At 48.9% G+C, this 20,925-nt stretch overlaps 1 long non-coding RNA gene across 1 annotated transcript in view; it reads left to right on the top strand.

Moving 5' to 3' along the window:
• Positions 1-19,717, top strand: part of LOC102148580 (uncharacterized) — a 41,216-nt gene extending 21,499 nt beyond the window's left edge. The window contains exon 3 of the long non-coding RNA XR_011428947.1: positions 18,285-19,717. This is a non-coding gene — a long non-coding RNA (uncharacterized lncRNA). The remainder of the gene's footprint in view (positions 1-18,284) is intronic.
• The last annotated feature ends 1,208 nt before the right edge of the window (positions 19,718-20,925 follow it).

Raw genomic sequence — 20,925 nt, 5'->3', positions numbered from 1 at the left:
GGGTGTGGACATGGCACCGCTCATCAAGCCACGCTGTGGTAGGCGTCCCACATATAAAGTAGTGGAAGATGGGCACGGATGTTAGCTCAGGGCCAGTCTTCCTCGGCGAAAAGAGGAGGATTGGCAGCAGATGTTAGCTCAGGGCTGATCTTCCTCAAAAAAAACCAGGCTGTTCTGGATGTGATTTTTTAATGCTGAAAGGTACCTGCTACATTCCAGATAATGAGTACGCCCCTAGGTCAGAGGAGACGTGAGTGTTCTAAGAAGAGGCACAGCGGAACTGCAGGCTCAGAAGACCAGGGTGGTCTTCCCTCTGTGGCTGTGAGTCGGGAGCAGGTATTGCCAGGAGTCTGGGCTTCCCTTCATCTGTAAGAGCTGGGACAACCGCTCTGTGGAACCCCCTCCAGCTCTGTCCTAGAGGATACTTTGTCTTGATCATTCGTGGTAGGCTGCTTTTCTGCCATGATAATACAGAAGACTGACTCTGAGCCCAATTAAGCAAAATGTTATCTCCCCAAAAGGAATTTCAATCTGTTCATTAGTAGACCTGTACTGCAAAAAGTTGCACACAGTTAGGATTATTATATTTTGAACTTCACCAATAAAATATTTTTAGAAATTTGTTTTCTCTCTTGTATCTAAGTACCTATATCATATCCTTGATTTTGCATCATGGTGTACAAGGCCTAAAATATTTACTCTTGAGCCCTTTACAAAAAAAGATTGCTGATCCTATTTTGAGGCTGGAATGCTGTGAAGCCCAGTGTTTCCTGGAGTGGGAACCCTGAAGTGCTGTTCCTGCCAGGTGCTCAGTGGAGAAGACATTGCCCTGGTCAAATAAAAGCCCTGGCAAGTCCTGAAGTAAGAAACAGACAAATCCGTGACCACAGTCAAATGAAGGACCAAGCCTATTTCACTGTGTTTAAGCCAGTGTTTCCTACTGTGTTTGCAGTCAGACCTCGTAATAGATAACGATGCTCAGTTGCACTTTGAACCCCGGCCCTGAGGGTCCCCCCCACACTCCTGTGCTCTCCAGGCAGGCACTCTTCATTTCAAGCTGCCTGGCTGCAATGGCAGGACGTCTGCATGTATTTCAAGTTATATAGTCTTTCCCTTTTGCTGGACCAACTTTGCAGCAAACTAGGGAGCCACGCAGACAGAAGCAATACAATTCGTCTTCCTTCCGAGGCTGGGAAATGTTCCTTTCTAAGGCTCCATACTCTGTGCCAGTCGGAGCAGTGCAGCCTTAGGAGGAGGCCTTACAGATCCACAGACGATGCTGAATGTTTGAAATTGCTTTGCTTAGTTGTGGTGAGGACTTTGAGCCAAGTCATCTGCCCCTGTCTTGCCGGTTTCCCTTGTGACTCTAATGGAACACTGTCCAGCTTACTGTGCTGCCCTGAGTTTCGCTGTAGGATGGCTGCAAGCAAGGACAGCATCACAGGCTCAGCCTATGTTGCACAGCCAGGCCTGTGTCCCGACTCCTTCCCATGCCACCCCAAGCACCACCATTTCAACAGTAATAACCACCATCTCTTTTGGACACTGTTTGTGAAGCCCCTGGGTGGGTTATGGTGCCAGCCTTTGGCAGTGGTCAGAGTGATTCACATGGCACCTGCGGAGTCAAACTCATCAAGGGGACTTTACCAGCAGGTGTCCAACAACTGAAGCACAGACATTGGTTGAATGAGTGAATGGGTGAATCAATGCTGTTCAACCCCAGAGAGTTGGGTCCTGGTGGTCAGGGACTTGTGTATTACAGGGGTTCTAGACCACTCTCTGTGCAAGAGATACCGTACGTACGACAAGGCAGGGCAGGAAAGTTGAACGGACATGGGTATGACTCCCAGACCTACCAACCATGCAAGGCATCACTTTGATCAAGTTCCTTAACTGCTCTTGAGTGTTACTTTTCTCATGCACAAATGGAATAATAATACCCACTTTGCTAGATTCCTGTGTTGATTAAGCTACCTAAGGGGGCTGACGTGAAAGCTTGCAAGGATCTGGTACATCGTAAGCACTGCAGCCATGACTGAGAGGTTATGAAGCGTGAAAGAGTCATCAACCATCACCCCATCTAGTCCCCTCGTCCTGTAGATGAGGAGACTGGGCCATTATGTCGCAGGCAGTGGGAGAACACAGGTTTCCTCAGTCCTGGTTTAGTGCTCTGTGTAGCTCATTTCTCTCTTCAGTCATCCATTAATTGCTGGAGGGAAAATCCTGGTTCTAAACTTGGGTACCTCCTGTAAATTCTGATTTTGCTTTGAGACCCAAAAGATGTGTGCCTGGCCTGTAGTGTGCGTGGGTTGCACAATGCGACTTTTTAAGCACAAAGCTGAGAATGCTGCCTTCCAGAAAGAGGGCTTCTCTCTTCTGGCATGTTCATGTTGCCGGGCTGGGCCTTGGGAGCGCCAGGCCCATACATGCCCCAGACGCGAGGGCTGGCTTGTCTAGGCCTCAGGCCTTGGGGAAGGTGAAACAGTCGCGAGCCAGGTGTTGCCTTCTGAGCACACAGCTGGCTGTATGGGGCTGGCTGGGGCTTGGTGGAGTGTTCCGAGGAGCCACCTAGGGTGACTCAGATGAGCAGTAACATGGCAGAGAGGAGAGAAGTGGAGGGAAGAGAAGGACAAAAGCACTTGGCATAGGCTAGAGCAAGCAATTTTTTTCCTCAAGAAAACAGTATTATACCTGATGCCTAGATTCCTTCCCAGGTGGACCCAGAAAAATCCCATTAAACATGATCCAGCAACTCCACTTCTGGGTGTTTATCCAAAGGAAATGAAAACACTAACTCCAAAAGACATCTGCAGCCCTGTTCACTGCAGCGTTATTGAGAGCAGCCAAGGCACGGGAGTGCCCGTCGAAGGGTGAGGGGTAAAGACGACATGGCCTATATATGCTGCGGAGCGTTGTTTAGCCGTAAAAAGGAAGGAAGTCCTGCCATGTGCGACAACACAGATGGACCCTGAGGCATTACGCTAAGTGAAATAAGTCAAGTAGACAAAGACAATACTGTATGATCTCACTTATATGTGGGACCTAAAAACAAAACAAAACAAAAGACCCTGAACTCATGGAAACAGAATAGATTGGTGGTTGCCAGAGGCAGGGGTGAGAGGTGGGGGAAGTGGCTGAAGGGGGTCAAAGGTACAAACTGCTAGTGGTCGGTCAGTCCTGGGGATGTCATGTGCAGCGTGGCGACTATAGTTAACAAGACAGTGTTGTATATTTGAAAGTTGCTAAGAGAATAGAGCTTAAAAGTTCTCACCACAAGAAAAAATAGTTTGTAACTATGTGCGATGATGGGTGTTAAGTAGCCTTACTGTGGTGAGCGTTTTGTAACGTATACACATGTCAAATCATTATGTTGTACACCTGAAACTAACATTAGATGTCAATTACACTTCAGTAGAAAACCCCACTAAACACACAGAGCATACGGACTCTAATACTCCAGGACTGGTAGGGCCACCTGGGTTTCTGTGACCTGAGCTGGGTCTCTAATCACTCAGCATTATCATGGTATTAGCTACCATTAATTATTATAGAAATGCCAAGAAAGTGTACCAAGGAGTATAAAATAAGTCCTTTTCTCACCCTGCCCCCAAACCAATCTTACTAAACCAAGTCTTCTGCTGTTAACAGTCTCTTGTGGATCTTCCTGATACTCTCTGTGTATATATAAATGTAGTAGGCACCACGGGAAGCTGACATATGAAGTGCCAGTGGAGGAGAGGAGGGGAGCCAGGGACGCGGGGAAGAGTGCCAGGCAGAGGGACCAGCAAGTGCAGAGTCCTCGAATGGGAGCGTGCTGGGTGTGTTTGGGGAACAGCAGAGGCCAGGCGGGGGCGGGGCGGAGATGCATAGGGCTTTGTAGCTCACGGTAGGGCCTCGGGCTTTGACCTTGAGCAGAGCCCACAGGATCTGACTTCGGGGGGTCATTTGGAAGCTCCTGTGTGGTAATCCAGGGAAGAGATGTCGGTAGCATGAACCTTGATGGAGTGGTTCATGGAAATGGAGTAGAAAAGTGGTTGGATCCTGGGCATATTTTAAAGAAATAGCTGACCAATGTGATTTGTGGTTGGACCTGTGCTCACTTCAGCAGCACATACACTAAAGCTGTTGTTGGACCGGTTGTGGGTTGTGAGAGTGAGAATATAGGGCAACTTCCAGCTTCGGTGGCTAAACAGCTGGAAGGATGAGGTTTCTAATTCACGGTGGGGTCAGTATTCAGAGCCAAGCTGCTGGGCTCCCTCCTCTACATCTTTCCTCCTGGGTCCTACCCAGATGTCCGTAACACTGTGCTGTGGTAAGGTTCTGTGCTCCGAGGCAAAGAACAAAATTTCAGAATATTGCCTTCTGTTAAGTTGGGGACTTTCTAGCGCAAATCAGTTACAGTGTCTGAGAGTGTGTTACACTGTCACTTCTGGTATTTAAAAGATGCTTACTAGAACCCAGGTAACCCATTCCTAGAACTCTGGACTCACCTGTTGGGAACGACTGCGCGAGACTGTTGTTCTGGAGTCTTCCGTTTCTGTTTTTGGTGACCACACTCTCTGTGCCCTGAGTTTCGTGGTGCTTTCTTGTCCATCAGTGACTTTTTGTGAAGACAAATGTGCTATTTGTAATTTTCTTCCTGGAGCCATTTCAACTAAAAGCTAATTAAATGTCTTCACGTCATATTTTAAAGTATTCTTTCAGCAGTAGTGGGAGAGTGTGAGAGCTGTAAGAATCCCCGAGTCTAAAATAAACTTATGCAAATACTTTTTCAAAATGCCACTGTGCGTGTAGACAGCTCTACTTAAACATGATTACAACATCTTTGTTTTTATTAATTTTATCAATTACAGTATTGGAAGGACGAGCGTGTGGTTGGGGCCTGCGGCTCTGGCCTTCTGGCGGAGCTGGGTTGGAGCGTGGCTGCGGGCTGCCGGCCCTTCCCCAGCTGTCTTCCCTTCAGAGCCGTGGGTCTTACATGCCGTGGCTTCCGGGAGCACCTGAGGTGCTGAGAGAGCTCGCAGAGGCCTCTTGTGTTTTCATTAAGTTCCCACGTGGTTCTGATACCACCAGTGTGTGAGGACCACTGCTTTCGAGCGCCAGTTGCTTTCGCGTTTCAGTCAGGGATTCTGATCGAGTGCTTTAGGCGATGTCTTACTCCCCGCCTTCCAAGAGTGTGAGTATGTTCTTTACAAGTGACTGAAATCAGCTTGGGCCCCCAAAACTTCATGCCGAGGGACACCTCCTGCATGCTTTCCCTTGAAGCTGAGCGGTGGGTTCTGGAGATCGCGATGAGACTGCAGCGGTGTGGACTTGCAGGTGGCATATTGGCCTGTGCCAAAGCAATTCTCTCCTTTCCCTGCCAAGTGCACCTCTTGCTGTGGCAGCTCCCAAGTCCATTTTTCTGCCAAGGACCCTGTGGGGGCTGTAGGGGGAGGGGCCTGTGTGGAGCAACTCAGGATGGAGTCCTTCCAAATCAGAGGTGGCCGGATGCTAATCACGGTCAGGGAGGATGAGTTCTTACAGGGTTTGGGCCTTTTAGGTCCACTTATTTCCGTGTGAGAAAGGTATTCTGCGCTTCCCAGTAATCATAGCATTGTTGAGTGCTAAGCACTGTTCCAAGTGCTTTATATGTAGTACAAATCCCACGGAGAATTTACTATTATCCTCATTTTACAGAAGAGGAGTGGTGGTGCAGAGAGCTTGCCCATGGCCACCTCAGCTAGTGGTGGGAGCTAAGATTCCAACCCAGGCTGTCTGGCTCCAGAGTCTATCATTTTAACCATTATGCTCCCTGCTTTCCCAATCTAGCAGGATTTATGCCCCTCCTTTCCTTTATGCTGGCCTAGGACTTGTAAATGGGGGTGATACAGAGACGGACACTCCAAGGGCAGCCCTGTAGACAGTTGAGGAGTCCCATGGCAGGCACGACAACTGGGAGCTCCTGGGAGCCCTCCCTCGCCTGGGGAACCAGGGTTGGGGATGGATGGGGGTGGGGGTGGACAGGGTGGCATTCAGTGGGAAGGCTGGACTCACTCCTCACAGGTAGCATCCATTCTGATTGGGCAGTGCCCTTTACCTGTCTCCAGGTTTTCACTGTTGCTCTGGGTGTATGTTCCTCCCCTGAGAGACGTGGCTGGCTTGGCGATAGGTCCCTGCATTGTCACGGACCTTCCTCTTGGTGAGGAGAAGGAAGGGCCGGTTGTTCCCTGGGGCTATTCAGGGCTACTGACAAGTAGCAGGCTGTAGGCCACAGGGACGCCCGGAGTCACAGAGAGGTGCAGTGAATCCAGGGCAGGATTTCTACAACTTAAGAAATATGAGAGTTCCTTTTTAGGGAAAACTATTACAACTTATTTCCAGTGTTAAATGAAATTAGCCTTGTTATAGCATTACTTAAATATGTTCAACAGAGCCAATTACAAGTCCCTCATATTTTTAGTTGTTGTACAAGGGTAAAGCGGAAACAGATTAGCAAACCCGAATAGAAGCGCGGTTGTAGTCGCAGTAATTTCCTGTTCCCGGTGCTGATGGAATGTGATGGATGCTGCTGTGTTGCTGAAACGGCCTCAACTCACAGCGTGCACGTGGCCTCGGCAGCACGGGTTCTTTGCACACTGCGGCCTCCACTTGGTGTGTTGGGGGATGATCCATTGTCCATTATGTTGGCGCGTGTGTCGGAGGAACCCACCCAAGGCCTTTGTTTGCACAGAGGCCTGGGACGACCTTTGGCCTCCGCCGGTGGCTTGGTCAGTCTCTGCAGCCCTCGGTGCCCCGTGGTCACAGGCAGGCTCCAGGACTGCGGCTGTCTGGCAGGTCTGGGTGAGGGAGGGAGTGCTTACAGGTGCTGGAGGATGTGTTTCCTGTGGCTCTGTCTGACGCTGATTTGGGACTGCATTCCACTGGGACCTGAGCTCTCATGAGAGCAGGGGCTTTGCTTTGCTCTCTGCCATATTCTTGATGCCAGGAATAGTGCCTAGAACAACTCTGTCCACCAGAAATGTAAGGTAACCTGTAAATATGAGCCACATATGTCATTTAATGTTTTCCACTAGCTACATTTTAAAAACGTAAAAGCAACAGGTTAAATTAACTTAAAAAATATATTTTACTTAACCCAATATATTCAAAATATTGTCATTTCAACATGCAATCAATATAAAAATTATTAATGGGAGATTTTACGTTTTTCTTTCTGTGCTAAGTCTTTAAAATCTGGTGAGTATTCTATACTTATGGCACATCTCAGTTCAGCCTAGCCACCTTTCAGGTGCTCAGTAATCGCATGCAGCTAGTGGCTACTGTATGGGAGAGGGCAGGTGTGGAAGATAACGGGTGCTCAAGAAGTGTTTCTGAAAGAGGAAATTGTTGGATGAATAATGAAAAGAACTTCCGGCCCCTCAAGATGCTGCTTTCAGAATGCAGGTGCTCCCTCCTGTCACAGTGGGCAGAGGGGAGAAAAAGGGCTGGAAGGCCCTCGCCTCTGCCCTGAGGGAGGCGCGTCCTCCTGCCGGGTCTGCTGCGCCAGCCTTGCTCCGTCGTGCTCATGCTCCCAGCGCAGCTGGCTGCTTCTTTCTGAAATGCAACACTTGTCAAGTCACTCCCTTGCTTAAGAACGCTCCAGTGGCTTCTCTTCAACATTAAGATAAAGTTCAGGTTCCTTCCATGGATTGCAAGGCCCCCAGTGACGGCCCTAGCCTTTCTTTTCATGTGTGACCTCCCATTGCCCGCCTTAGACTCTGCCTCAGCCGCACCGGGACTCGTTTCTATCCTTCCACATGCAGGTCACCTTCACTTTGGGTCTTTGCACACGCCACTTCCTATGACTGGACAGTCCTCCCTCCCCTCTTCTCCCCAACCTCATTCTCTGCATATCCTGCATATCCATCAGGTGCAGGTTAAAATGTCACTTCCTCCAGGAAGCCCTCCCTGAACCCCCTTCATGGTTTGGCTCTCTGATTTCTGGTGCTGTGCATTGCTCTAGCTGAATATTCCTCACTTTCATCTTTCAGGCTGGATCCCCCTTGTTAGGAGCTGTGCCCCTACCCTTTGAGGCCCGGGATAACTTAGGGAAGAAGAAGATCCATTTGGATCATAGAGGCCTGAAAGATGTTATTGATGAGGATTATTTTGGGCTGGTTACTTTTGAAAGCTGCAGACAGGAGGGAAACTCTGAAAAGTGGAATTTGCTTGCCCTTTGATGAGAGACGTTTGCATTTGTGAAGAAAGTCCCCATCTGTGGGGGTGTCTCCCTCTCTGCACCAGGAGGAAGGGGGGATGACCTTATCTCTAGAAACTCTTAATGGGGAAGGCAAGGACCTAATTCTGCATAATAATCTTGCTCTTGTTTACTGTACTTGTCTGGTAACCTCATGTAACTGATCCCTCCACCACCAACATCCTCCTTTGTCCTTAGCTGAAGATGATATTTAAGGTGGTGGCTTCAGCCATTTACTTAATCCAATCTGATTCTTATCTAAAGTTATAGGACCACCCAATAACCAGACCCCACCTGCACTGATACCATTTTAGTGACTTTTTTTTTTACATATTCTTTCCTTTGTCTTATAAAGAGATAACTCACATACCTATGCCTTAAATTTAGCCCTACCCTCAACCCATGTTTGCAATTCTTTACTGCCCACGGGTCCTGTCCCCATGCCTGCAGCTCTTCCTCCCCATGGGTCCTGTCCCCATGCCTGCAGCTCTGACTGTCCATGTGTCCTGTCCCCATGCCTGCAGCTCTTCACTACCCATGGGTCCTGTCCCCATGCCTGCAGCTCTGACTGCCCATGGGTCCTGTCCCCATGCCTGCAGCTCTGACTGCCCATGGGTCCTGTCCCCATGCCTGCAGCTCTTCACTGCCCATGGGTCCTGTCCCCAAGCCTGCAGCTCTTCACTGCCCATGGGTCCTGTCCCCAAGCCTGCAGCTCTATACTGCCCATGGGTCCTGTCCCCATGCTATTCCATGCTATCCTCTGAATAAAAGAGCACTACTGCCAGAACTTGAGAGTCCAAGAAATCTTTCTTTTGACTCCTTGACTCACCCAGCTGGCATCATTATCATTGTTGCAAAATGTGGCCAACAGTCTTGGGAGAAAAGGAACAGACATTTCCTACCTGATGTAAAAATATGCATTATGGGCAAGGCTTAAATAAATTGTAGCAATCCTATTCCTCATGGCGACGTTTGGCAGTCCCTTCCCTTCCATCACTGCAAGGGCCAGGGGATTATTCTAGCTGGGGTCAACCAGCCACTGTGTCCTTTCCTCAACTGGGAGATGTTAGTTATTGGAAAACTTGTGACTCGCCTGTCCTTGAGTACTGAGGGTTCCTCCCGGGTCCTTCCCCTCTTCGGTTAAAGTGGCTCACACAGTAATTATATCTAGTGTACGCATCAACTAGAACAGTGATTCTAAACAAGAGGAGCCTCTCAGGATCGCGGGGCAGTTTTCCTAGAGGACAGCTGTCCAGTATCCATTCTTCCCCAACTCCCTCCAGACTCAAGAGCCACCGTCTCTCGGGACGGGCCTGGGAATGCATGTCGTGAATAGAGTCTCGGCCCGCTCTGGCGTTTCTTCTCTGCTTGAGGGTCACTGAGCTAGGTAAGAGAAAGGCGGAATGCTCCCGAACCAAAGCCGTTGCGGGTTTGACGGGTGGCTTCTGTACTAAGTTGCTACAGGGTGACCAAGGGCATGACATCTTCTATTCCAGGAGCCCAGTCTGGAGGAACTGTCAGCCAGGGTGGAACTCGGCAGCCTGGATGAAAGGCCCCTGACCGACAGGCTTTGTTTGTTCCTGTTGCAGCTGCTGGTTTGACTTTACAATGCAAATAAAGCCTGATACGTTATGACACTTTGCAGTTATTGTTCACCATACCTGTTAGGAGATGAATAGCTTATTAAAAATTGTTCTCAAACCGCACTCAAATGCCTGTTGATAAGCAAGTTAACATAGCAAAATCTGATATTCTGTCTTCCACTGACCCTGGGGCTTTAGAGCTGAGCTTAAAAAGTGGTGCCCATATATGTGGGGGCAGGGGTTGGGGGAGACACATAGTGTTGGCCGTCACAATATTTTATATTTATTCAACAGGTACTTACTGAGGCCCTATCATGTCCCAGGCCCTGTTTCAGAAGGGAAAAAATAAAAAAGATCCAAACTCCTGCCCATGGAGTTTACATTTTAGTGGAAGAGACAAAAATAAGCAAAGGAAATAATTAAATAAATAAACTCTATGGTGCTATATATGTGATAATTGGTTTTGAGAAAAACAAAGCCCGAAAGGAAGATAGGCATGACTGCGTGTGGAGTGGTGATGGGCAGGGTGGTGGTGGTGACATTTGAGCACAGACCTGAAGGAGAAAAGGGGATGAGCCATGCAGGTATTTGGGAGTAAAGTGCTCCATATGGAATATAAGTGCAAAAGCCCTGAGGCAGGCAGGAACATACTTGGAGTATCTGCAGAATCACCAACTGTTGAAGCTGAAATGGAGAGGAGGGAAAACATGGTAGGTCAGGGAGGTACCGAGGGCCTGGGAGGCCCCAGCGAGGAGTTTTGCTTCTGCTCTGAGTGAGATGAGAAGCCTCTGCTGACTTATGAGCTGAAGTGTAAGAGACACGACTTAATTTCAAAAGGGTCACCTGGTGGGTGAAAACTGCCCTCTGCAGGAACACCCGTGCAGAGGAAGCCCCTTTAGGAGCTGTCACACTCCCCCACGCAGTGGCAGGGGTGGCTTGAGCCAGGGGGCAGAAGCAGAGGTGGCGAGAAGGGGTCAGATTCTCGGTAAACTGTAGAGGCAGAGCGAGCAGGATTCGCGAGGACTTGGTGTCTGAGGGAAGGGAAGAGTCGCGAGGTGGGTTTCTGGCCTGAGCAGCCGCAGAGAGGACGCAGCAGCTCCTGGGGTCAGGCTGGGCCAAGGTTCCACGGCGTGGCCGCTTGGCACGGAGCTGCTGCTCCTGAAGGCTTCATGCTGCCGGTCGCCTCCCTAGTGTAGGTCTGACGGGAGCCTTTGCTGGGAAGGAAAAGAGTCTCCAAAGTTTTGGTTCTTGATCCTACTCTTATTCCTTCAAAGGAAAACTCCTTTTTGTAATATTTTCTCTAAACTTTGTATGATTGCTTTCTTAATCTCTAATTTGGCTCTTTTCTTTGTGCCTAATTAAGTATTTAGAAAGCATCTTCCTTTTCAAAGTTCCTGCTTCCCAGGAAGTGATTTCTCTCTTAAGCGATTGCTGTTTAAAGAGGGCTCCTGACCAGCTTCCCAAGGTGCATGAGACAGACCCACTCCCGTTCCCCTTGGGGAGGAGGACGTCACTGTGTGGGTTCTGTAGCATCACCTCTGGGGAGAGGAGCTGGGGGGGACTTCTTTTAATTTATTCACTTCTATATTTTTTCATATATGTATATATGATAGAATGACTGTAAGACTACAATTGAATAAATACATAAAGTATAAACAAATCTATGGGCTCATAATGACACTAAAAATAAAACAAAAGATAGAACTCGTTGGTCACCATAGAAGGTTGCTAGGGCACCAACTCATTATTGTGAAAACAATAAAATGATAAAGAATCCAGCATTTGTTCTGCCTTCCTGGCGTGCACTGTATTTGAAGTTAACCAGATGTTAATGAGGGAAATTTCCGTGTAGAATTCCAGCTAAAATGCAGAAGGAATGATACAGGCATAAACAAATGGGTCTAGGCCATGTTCATCAGTGGGTGGGGAAACCATTGAATGAGGGGCAGACGGAGAACTTCATGACGGGTGGAGCAGGCTGACGACACCTGAACCCACTCATCGGTCAGCCTCCACATCGCCTGAGCTTGGCCGCCAGTGATAGGTGTGGAGGGGTTCAGTGTATTCTGTTTTTGTGGTGTTTATAACTTTTCACAATAAGAAGTTTTTAAAAGACAAAAATATGTTTATACATATATTCTGCCACATGCACAGCTGGGTGAGCAGTGCGGGATAGGTTGCTGAGAGACCAAAGAAAAGACCTGGAGATGGTGGACGAGACACACGGGTTTATAGGGAGTTACTTACAGGGAAGGTGCAGTGGCGGCCGGCTGGGCAGCAACGTGCACCTGCTACTGCCTCCTGAGAGAAGCTAGCTTAAGTGGGCAGAGAAACAAAGGCTGTGTGCTTACCAAGGGGAACTGTCCCTGTGTGACCTGCATTCCAAGGACCAGAGGGCCCCCCACCCCGGAGGGCCTCTGTTCCCTCAGGCTGCAAGGGTCTCTGTGCTAACTCTCCCACAAGAAACAGCTGGGTTGGCCAAGCCCAGGACTGTTATCATCGTGAATACTGGTGCACAGCAGAGACAGGAGCCTCAAGGACACATGGTTTAAAGGGGCATGTTGGCTAGTGCCCCTACACTCCACCCACCACGTTTCCGAATGGCCCTTACAATCGCATTGTGCCCATCTTCTGCGGTTTCCCTCCAGCCGGACACAGAGTAGAGCGCTGTAACTTGAGACCACAACAGCAATAGAGAGCACAACATGAAAATAAAAGAAGTAGTAAAAAGGCCAGGACGCCAAAGAAAACATGTCACCAGGTGGAGGGGGGTAGGAATGGGAAAGTGGGCAAAACTCCTCCACTCTCACAGGGCTCCCCAGACGGAGGCGCGGGCAGCTTGGAGACGGCATGGGGACACCGTGGTTGAAGGGAGGCAGCTAGCTGCAGACCCAGCACTTGGAGTGATTTTGTGTGTCAGCAACAGTGTGTGCCCAGGCAGCGAAAAGGTTGGCACACATTGTCCTAAGGACAAAAAGGAAGATGTTTAGAGGGGTCTAGAACAGGGAGGTCATGACCATCCAGCAAGACACACCAGAGGGAAAGGATGAAAGTGCCTTGGGGAATTGGAGGAATTACGCGATATCCTGTTTTAAGTCTGTCCCCCAAGGGGCTAAGAGACCACACCAGCGGGATCCCACCTGCCGTTGCCAGGGCCAAGTGACCACGTGGGTCTCAGCAGGGAGTTCGGTGGCAGAGGCAAAAGCAAGCTGTTCTGAGTGCCCGGCTGTGGTTGCAGCTCCTCTCGTTGATTAGCGCTTGTCTGCAGATGTACTGTTGTGTCAGGTTCTGTGTCAACGTCCGATATGCTCTGGGTTGAGTGCATCTCACGTTCATTCAGTTGATGTGTTGCAGTTGCCAGGTGTCTCGTCCAGTGGGCTGGGGTCCTGTCTTCTGTCCTCAGGTGTTGTTTCAGCAAGCCATTCATTTGTTCCGTCAGCCCCGTGGCCCTGGGGTTGTATGGCAGGTGAAATGCCGATGTGTCCATCTGATCAGCCCACGTCTGTACCTGGTGGCCAGTGAAATGCGTCCCTCAGTCACTGTCAATGTCCGTGGGAACACCGTATGCAGCACAGAGGTGCTCCAGCCCTCTCCTGGTGGTCTTCTGTGTGGGCCTCTTGCTGGGGCATGCCTGCAGCAGTTCTGTACACGTGTCCACACAAGTAAGGGCATACCGACAGGCATCAGAGAAAGGCAAGGGCCCGATGTAGCCCACCTGCCAGCATTGAGCAGGCTGGCTGCCTCTGGCTATTTGGACACAGGCCTGTGTCCCAGGGAATGGCCCAGGGTCTCAGCAAGGAACAAGAAGGGCACTCCTGACAGGCCTGCACCACGTCAGCATAGCACAGGGTGATGCCCCAGGCCTTGGCAACAGCCTATAAGGTCCTTTGTCCTTTGTGTCCAGACTTCTTCTGTAGCCACCCTGCCACTCTTTCGGCTGGTGCTTCTTCCAGGAGGTGAATTCGAGCTAACTCGTCTGCCTGCTGGTTTCCTGGCGGCATTGTCGCCTGACTTGCAGACACATGGTATAGTGATACGGTCATTTCCCAGACCTGCTGCCAGATATCATCCCAGAGTTCTGCCCCTCACAACGGGCAACCATTAATAGTCCACTTCTGTCGTGCCCATTGGGCCATCCACAGGGCGAGCCCTTTATAGGCTGCCCACCTCTCCGCACAGAGGCACATTGGATCGGGCTCACGAGTCAACAGCATCCAGGCAGCCTGCAATTCGGCCCATTGACTACCGTACCCAGAGCAGAGTTTAACCACATGCTGTTAGTTGAAGGCTGGAGGGCCACTGCTGTCCACTGGGGGGTGTTCCCCTGCAGAGCCATCCGTATCCCAGGCCTCTGCCAGGATTGGTCCTTCTCCTTGCTGTACATCTGGCAGGGTTTCAGGCATGGGCACCTCATCTAACAGGGTTGGTTCTTCCGTGGTGTGTTACCTAGGATGACACGCAGTTCAGCACTGAGGGGACTGTTGGTCAGGGTCCCTCGTTGTTGTAAATATGCGTGCCACTTTGCCAATGTCTGTGTTTGGGCTGTTCCAAGTGGGGCTTCTGGAAAGCCTCCCGCAGCCACCCCGCAATGGGCAGATGAGTGCAGACTGGGACCGGCAGGGAGTGGGTTATGGGCTCCACCTGCTGAAGGGCCAGGTAAGCAGCACACAATTGTTCTTCTAGGGCTCTGTACGGGTTTTCAGCCCCTTTCCACAATTGGGACCAGAAGCCAAGGGCACCTGTTTATTGCCTTGCCTCTGCCAGAGACCCCATCCAACCCCCCTGGGTGACTGGAAACGTCCAATTCTCATGGTTGTCCTGGTGTTCAAATACCCAAGGACTGGATTTGTTTCACTGCCGTTTTGGCTTGGGTCCAGGCCTCTTTGCTCGGTGGTCCCCCAGTCCCAGATGGTTTTGCCCCAACTTGTAAAGAGGCTAGGCAGCCTGTATCTTATCTACGATAGCAGCAGGAACTGCTTGTGTCCCCGACCAGACTGCACCCAGGTAGGTATCTGACAGACAATGCAGGTCCTTGGCATAGGTGGGCAATGAGGGAGCAAGAGGCTTCCTGGAGGCCTGGGAAAGACTCAGAGGTTAACATAGCATCATCAATATAATGAAACAAGGGAACGTCAAGGGGCTTTGATCCCAGAGTGGCGATATAGAGGCGTTGCTGCAGGGTGGGGTGAGAAGTGACGGAGGTCATCTTGCTCACTCCACCCCCATAGCAAGATGTCTTCTGCTCCTGTAGACCAAGACATTGTTATTTGCGCATGTGGCCTCCGGTCCCCTGATAGCCCGCCACCTGCACTGTGCTGCAGGGATGGGTCAAGCTCCTTTGGCCTTCCCCCTAGTCGGCCGGGGTTGGGGGGGTGCACAGGCAGCTAGGGTGTTCCCAGCCTGCCACTGGAGGTGCTGTAAAAGCCACCAGAACGGTGTTTGGTTGTTTATCACTTCTTTCCAAGCGGTGCTTGCTGCTCCCTGGGGCTGCGGGAGCCGCCATGCAGACTGCTCTCTCCATGCTTTGCTCAGCCTCAGTCGTGCTGCCAGGGGAGAGGCGGGAGGGGCGGGGAGTCCTGGCCGCCTGTCCCTCAGGTCTCGGTGTCCTGCTTTGCTCTGCCTCCGCGCCGGTGCCAGGGTGGGTGGACCATGCATGCGCTCCCCGTGCTCTCCCTGCCCCCACAGGCACTGTCTGCCCCTGGCCACACAGGCTCCTGGTCTGTCCTCGCCCCTGTGTGCGCACTGGAGCCAGCAGCTCTTTTTGTGACTGTCTTGCTTTTGATATTGAAACTCATTCATTTTAATTTCAGCCAACTTGACCATACACAAAACTCCTCAGGGCTTTACTTCTGCAAACCTTCTGTCACTTACGTTTTACATTCAGAATTGGTCCCATGTCAGTTTTCCTTTTTTTCTTAGTACTTTAGGACAAATATATCTTTTTTAACAAAATAAAGAAAAACATCTCTATTCTTTATACCTTCTTTACTGAAAATATGTTTTACTTTGCTTGTATAGACACTTTTTAGAAATATGTTTTTTCATACAAAATTCCTCAGCATGTATAAAACGTTTATCAATAGACTTAAGCATCTTTTAATGTCTTTGAGATAAGAAACCAAAGGCAGACAAATCTATGTTTAGTAATCAATTTCTAACAATTTATCTTATGTGAAAATGACCTAGATATTCCACAAATTTTTATCATTTAACTTAATTTAGCAAAACTCTAAAGTTTCAAGTTACCAGAAAGATTTTGGAAGCTGTTTGTCAAGCATTTATACCATAAAACATAATTATTGTACCTGAAAACTCTTACCCATTTTTACTTAAATCATTTGTCCCCAGCAGTTATATTTAGATTACTCACAGAAACTTCCTGTGACATTAAAGCAGTTAGCTGCCATCTTGGATTGTTTTACGCACATACATCGTACACATAATTACTGTTAAAAAGCCCCCCTCCCAATTTTCGTCCTTTTCCCATCTATTTCGTTTCCTTGCTCCCCGATTCCACCAGCTCTGCGGCAGTGGAGTCCCTCATGGTGGACGCATGTGCCGCACAGGCAGAGGCAGGTCCCTGGGAGCTGCCCCCGCGGGTCAGGGCTGGTCAGACCTCTATCCTCTCATCAGTCTCCCGTAGGAGTGTTGACAGAGCCTTGCTAGTTTCGGCTTGAACCAGCCATGTTCCTTTCTAGTTTTAATTTCTCTTGTAGCTGCCTCACCTTCGCCTTAGCTTCCATTTCAGCTTCTGTTGCTAAGTGAACAGCAGCAAGGAGGGGCCACCCCAGTGCAGCAGCTACCAGCCAGTCTTCTGATTTCTTTCTCGCATCATTTATCATGCTCAGGACTTCCCCTGCCTTCATTGCAAGCCTCCTACAGTGGGAGGGGCTACCCCACAGCTGTAGCAATGGCCTGGGCTTCTCTCATGCCCAGGACTTTCCCCTAGGCCCTTTGGCATTCTTGGGGCGTCCCCATACTCACGCAGTGGGCCCCATCCAAGGATGGTGGCAACTGGCCCACACAGGGAGGACACCAGCCAACCAGAGATTACCCCTGTGGACTTCCCCTTACCATCGCCCATAGTCTCGGCACTCATGCCGTTCTCTTTGGTCTCCTGGCTGGCTCACCAAGTGTTCTACCCCATGCCCATGTGGGTGAGCAGTGTGGGATAGGTTGTCAAGAGACCAAAGGAAAGACCCAGAGACAGTGAATAAGACATATAGGTTATTGGGAGTTACTTACAGGGAAGGTCTAGTGGTGGCTGGCTGGACAGCAACGTGCACCCACTACTGGCCCCCAAGAGAAGCTTGGTTAAGTGGGCAGAGGAACAAAGGCTGTGTGCTTGCTAAGTGGGACTGTCCCTGTATGACCTGCATTCCAAGGACCAGAGCCCCTCCTGGAGTGTCTCCATGTTTCCTCAGACTGCAAGGGTCTTCATGCTACCTCTCCCATGAGAACACAGCTGGGTTAAACAGGCCCAGGACTGTTATCAGCGTGAGTTGCTGGCACGTAGCCCAGACAGTAGCCTCAAGGACACATGGTCTTAAAGGGGCGAGCTGGCTAATGCCCCTACAACATATACAAACTTTTTTATTTTTAATTATAAAGGATTACGCTCTATAAACTGCTCTGCATTTTACTTTTATCCACTGAATTGATTTTTGTGGGTTTAATACAGCTCACCTTACTGGCTTCTGGACTTTCATATAGGGTGGCTTTGCTGAGGGTTTTTATTTATCAAGAGTGGTAGTGAGTATAGGAGATCAAAAGATTAGGGACAGACAAACGCAATTCTTCCCAGACAGGCTTGCAAAGTACACTCTTGCAAGGACCTCTTGAATCCCAAGAGGTAAAAAGAAGCTTTGGGTGAGCAGTGTCAGGGAAACAAACATTTGAAGCTATTTTTCTGAGCAGAGAAGGGATTCACAGGCTGTTCCTGATGCCATCTGGTGCATGGGACCGTGGGAGCAGCTGGAGAGTGGAGGCAGGGGCTTCTTCCTGACCTTGGGCCTGAAGCCCCCTCTTCAGTGTCTCCCGCTGTGCTGGCAGCTGGTCAGTTTCAACCCTTTTCCCCGGGTTCCACCTCCAACCTCAGCACTTCTTCCCAAAGAGTTTGAGCCTTTAGAGCTGGAGTCTGACATCCTGGAGGGTATAAATGTAGCCAAACACGGGGGTGAGGGCAGTAGGTGGAAAGCGTTCTGACAGGTACGTGGGAGAGCAGCCTGGTGGGTGTGGGAAGAGCCTGAACTTTGGAGCCAGCCTGGGTTTGAATGGAGGTTCTCCGTCAGCTGTTGTGTCCGTCGGCAAACCGTTTACTCTGTGCTTCTGCTTCACTCCTCTGTACCGTGCTGACAGACACCCTCCTTCCTGTGGCTGTGACAGGGGTCCCTGACGTTGGGTAAGCAAAGCCCGTGACCGAGCCCAGCAGTTGGCAGATGCTTTACAAATACCCAGTCTCCATGTCTCTCTTCTACGAACAGGACCAGTGGCCGTCTCAGAAGCCACGTCCAGAGCAGGGATCCTGAGAGATGAAGGGCGAGGATCGTGGCTGGTCACTGAGAGACTGGGCTGTGTGGACTGAAAGCTGATTTCTGAAGGAAACTGGATGCGGGGAGGCTTCTGGGAGCTGAGGAAGTGTCCTCGGAGAAGTGCCTCAGGGAACCGCAGCGTCTGCCCTCTTCTGCTGTATTGCTGGCTCGGCTGTGCCCGTCCATCTCAGCCCGAAGCTCCAGGAAGACAGACCCCAGACCCTCCTCACGCGCCGTGGTGTCCTGCAGGGCCTCACGTGGCGTGGGGCCTTAGCACCTATCTGTAGGTGAATGAATTAGTGCTCATGGAAGAAATTCTAGCAAACACAAATCAGAAAAAAGAAAATTACCCCTAACACAGTCACTCATTACTAACATTGTGGATTTTTATCCTTTCAGTATGTTAAATTATAATGTCTAGTTAAAATTTACAAAACAGAGGTCATACTATTTTCTAATCTGCTTTGTGAAAATATATTGTGAACATTTTTCCAAATTCTATATGCTTTCCTATAAAATCATGTTAATGGCTGCATAGTATTTTTTGTATATACATACCACAATTTTTGTAATGAACTAATTCCTTGTCTTTAGACGTTTAGGTAGTTTGTGCAGTATTTTGCTGATATAAACAGCATTGTGATGACCATCCTTTAGCTAAATCCTTGGCCAAATAACTGATTAGCTTTTCCACTTGAATACCAATTTCCTTTTACTCGTTTTCTAGGATAATTGTAGATGCACGTGTAGTTGTAGGAAATAATACAGAGAGATCCCTCGTACGCTTCACCCAGTATCCCCAATGGTAAGATAACACATTGCGTACCTGTAGAACAGTATCAGGAAATCGACATTGGTACAACCCTTTAACACCTATTTTAAGTTTTTTACTTTGCCTTGACCAGACAGATGTGGACACGCTATTGGAAACTAGTTTTCATTTTCAAGCATGTTTATTTCTTCTATCGACTCCCCTCCTCTGCTTTTCCCCCTCCTCAGCTGAGCCCTGTCTGTGGTTAGCCTGCCTTGGTGGCAGTATTCCTGCTGCCTTTGCACAGGCGCATGAGTTCTAGTCTCAGAATTCCAAGCGCTAGTGTTCTCCAGAGCCCCTGTGAAGGAAGGTCAGAGACGCTTTCTTCTGCTGTGAAACTGTAGCCATCTGTTGTTTTCTACTCTTTAATATTGATACAGATAACTCTGAGGTGTCAGAGCTGGCAGACCTAATAGATACAGTCTGCTGCTCATCAGATTCCCTAATTAAAGCTGTGAGCCAGGCTGTAAGGTACGTTTCTCTTGTTTTTATTTCAGATTCTGTGTAGTCACATTTTATGTACGTATGAAAGTATGTCTATGAAACATTAATAAAAGTTCAGCTTATGCACAAATGAAATAATGCAGATGTTTCAAAGAAAAGTATCAAGAATTGTGTAATTTCAAAGTTAAAGTGGAAGCTTAAGGGGCCGGCCCGGTGGTGCAGTGGTTAAGTTCACATGTTCTGCTTCTTGGCGGCCCGGGGTTCACTGGTTCGGATCAGAGGTGTGGACATGGCACGGCTTGGCAAAAGCCATGCTGTGGTAGGAGTCCCACGTATAAAGTAGAGGAAGATGGGCATGGATGTTAGCTTAGGGCCAGTCTTCCTCAGCAAAAAGAGGAGGATTGGCAGTAGTTAGCTCAGGGCTAAGCTTCCTCAACAAAAAAAAAAAAAAAAAAGGCAGCTTGAGTGACATGGTAGCTGTGTTTACCCTTTGCTTCATGGGGGCCCCAGTTTAGTCTTAAATGGACAAACCCACTGTGGTTTCTCAGAATAGGAATTTCTGCAAGTGATGTTGGTCACTGTTGTGTCTTTATCTGAATTTTCAATGTTAGTATAAATGAGTCTTTTTTATTGTCATATAATAATGTCATACATATGCTTATTAATGGGTGGTGGTACTGGTGCTAGTTCTAAAAATATGCCAGAAAACTGAAAAGGAAGGTAGATGTGATATAGAGACAAACACGTGCTGTGATACACTGTGCTGTTCATTTCAGAGAGGGCACTTTATGAGATAGTGGAGATAATGCCGAGGAAATGAAAGACTGCATTGAAGCAAAGTGTGCTACAATGGTTGTAGATTTATGTGCCAGTGTCTTCATACTTTATTCATTCCAGTGGGAAAATTAGTCGTGAATTATGCGAGTTTTGATTTACGCAAGGTCTTCAGTAATTTATCCCCTACATAAAACGCATCCCTCTATGCTGAATTTACTTTGTGCTTTGCCCATGATTCAAGCAATGTGTACATTTGAGATGGGAGTTTGAAACTTCTTTGTCCTAGTGGAATTGAATTTTTTCTTTTTACAATTTATTAATGAGATTTTTTAGTCAGTTGCTTGAAATTCAAGAATACATTTCTCAGCCAGTTGTTACGTAGGAACTCTCATTTGTTGATTACTTAGTGTATATGTCAGTGCTTTACATATTAGTTCTATTTTAGTTTAGTCCTTACAACAACTCTGGTGTGTGTCACCACCCAGAATTTGAAAGAGAGACTTCCCAGAATCAGAGAGGTGAAGTCCAAGACCCTATCCCAAAGATGGGAGAGCTAGGGTT

The sequence above is a fragment of the Equus caballus genome, chromosome 19 (assembly GCF_041296265.1).
Source record: "Equus caballus isolate H_3958 breed thoroughbred chromosome 19, TB-T2T, whole genome shotgun sequence".
NCBI lineage: Eukaryota > Metazoa > Chordata > Mammalia > Perissodactyla > Equidae > Equus > Equus caballus.
Note: the sequence above shows the minus strand (reverse complement) of the source record. Positions and strands in the feature narration are given on the sequence as shown.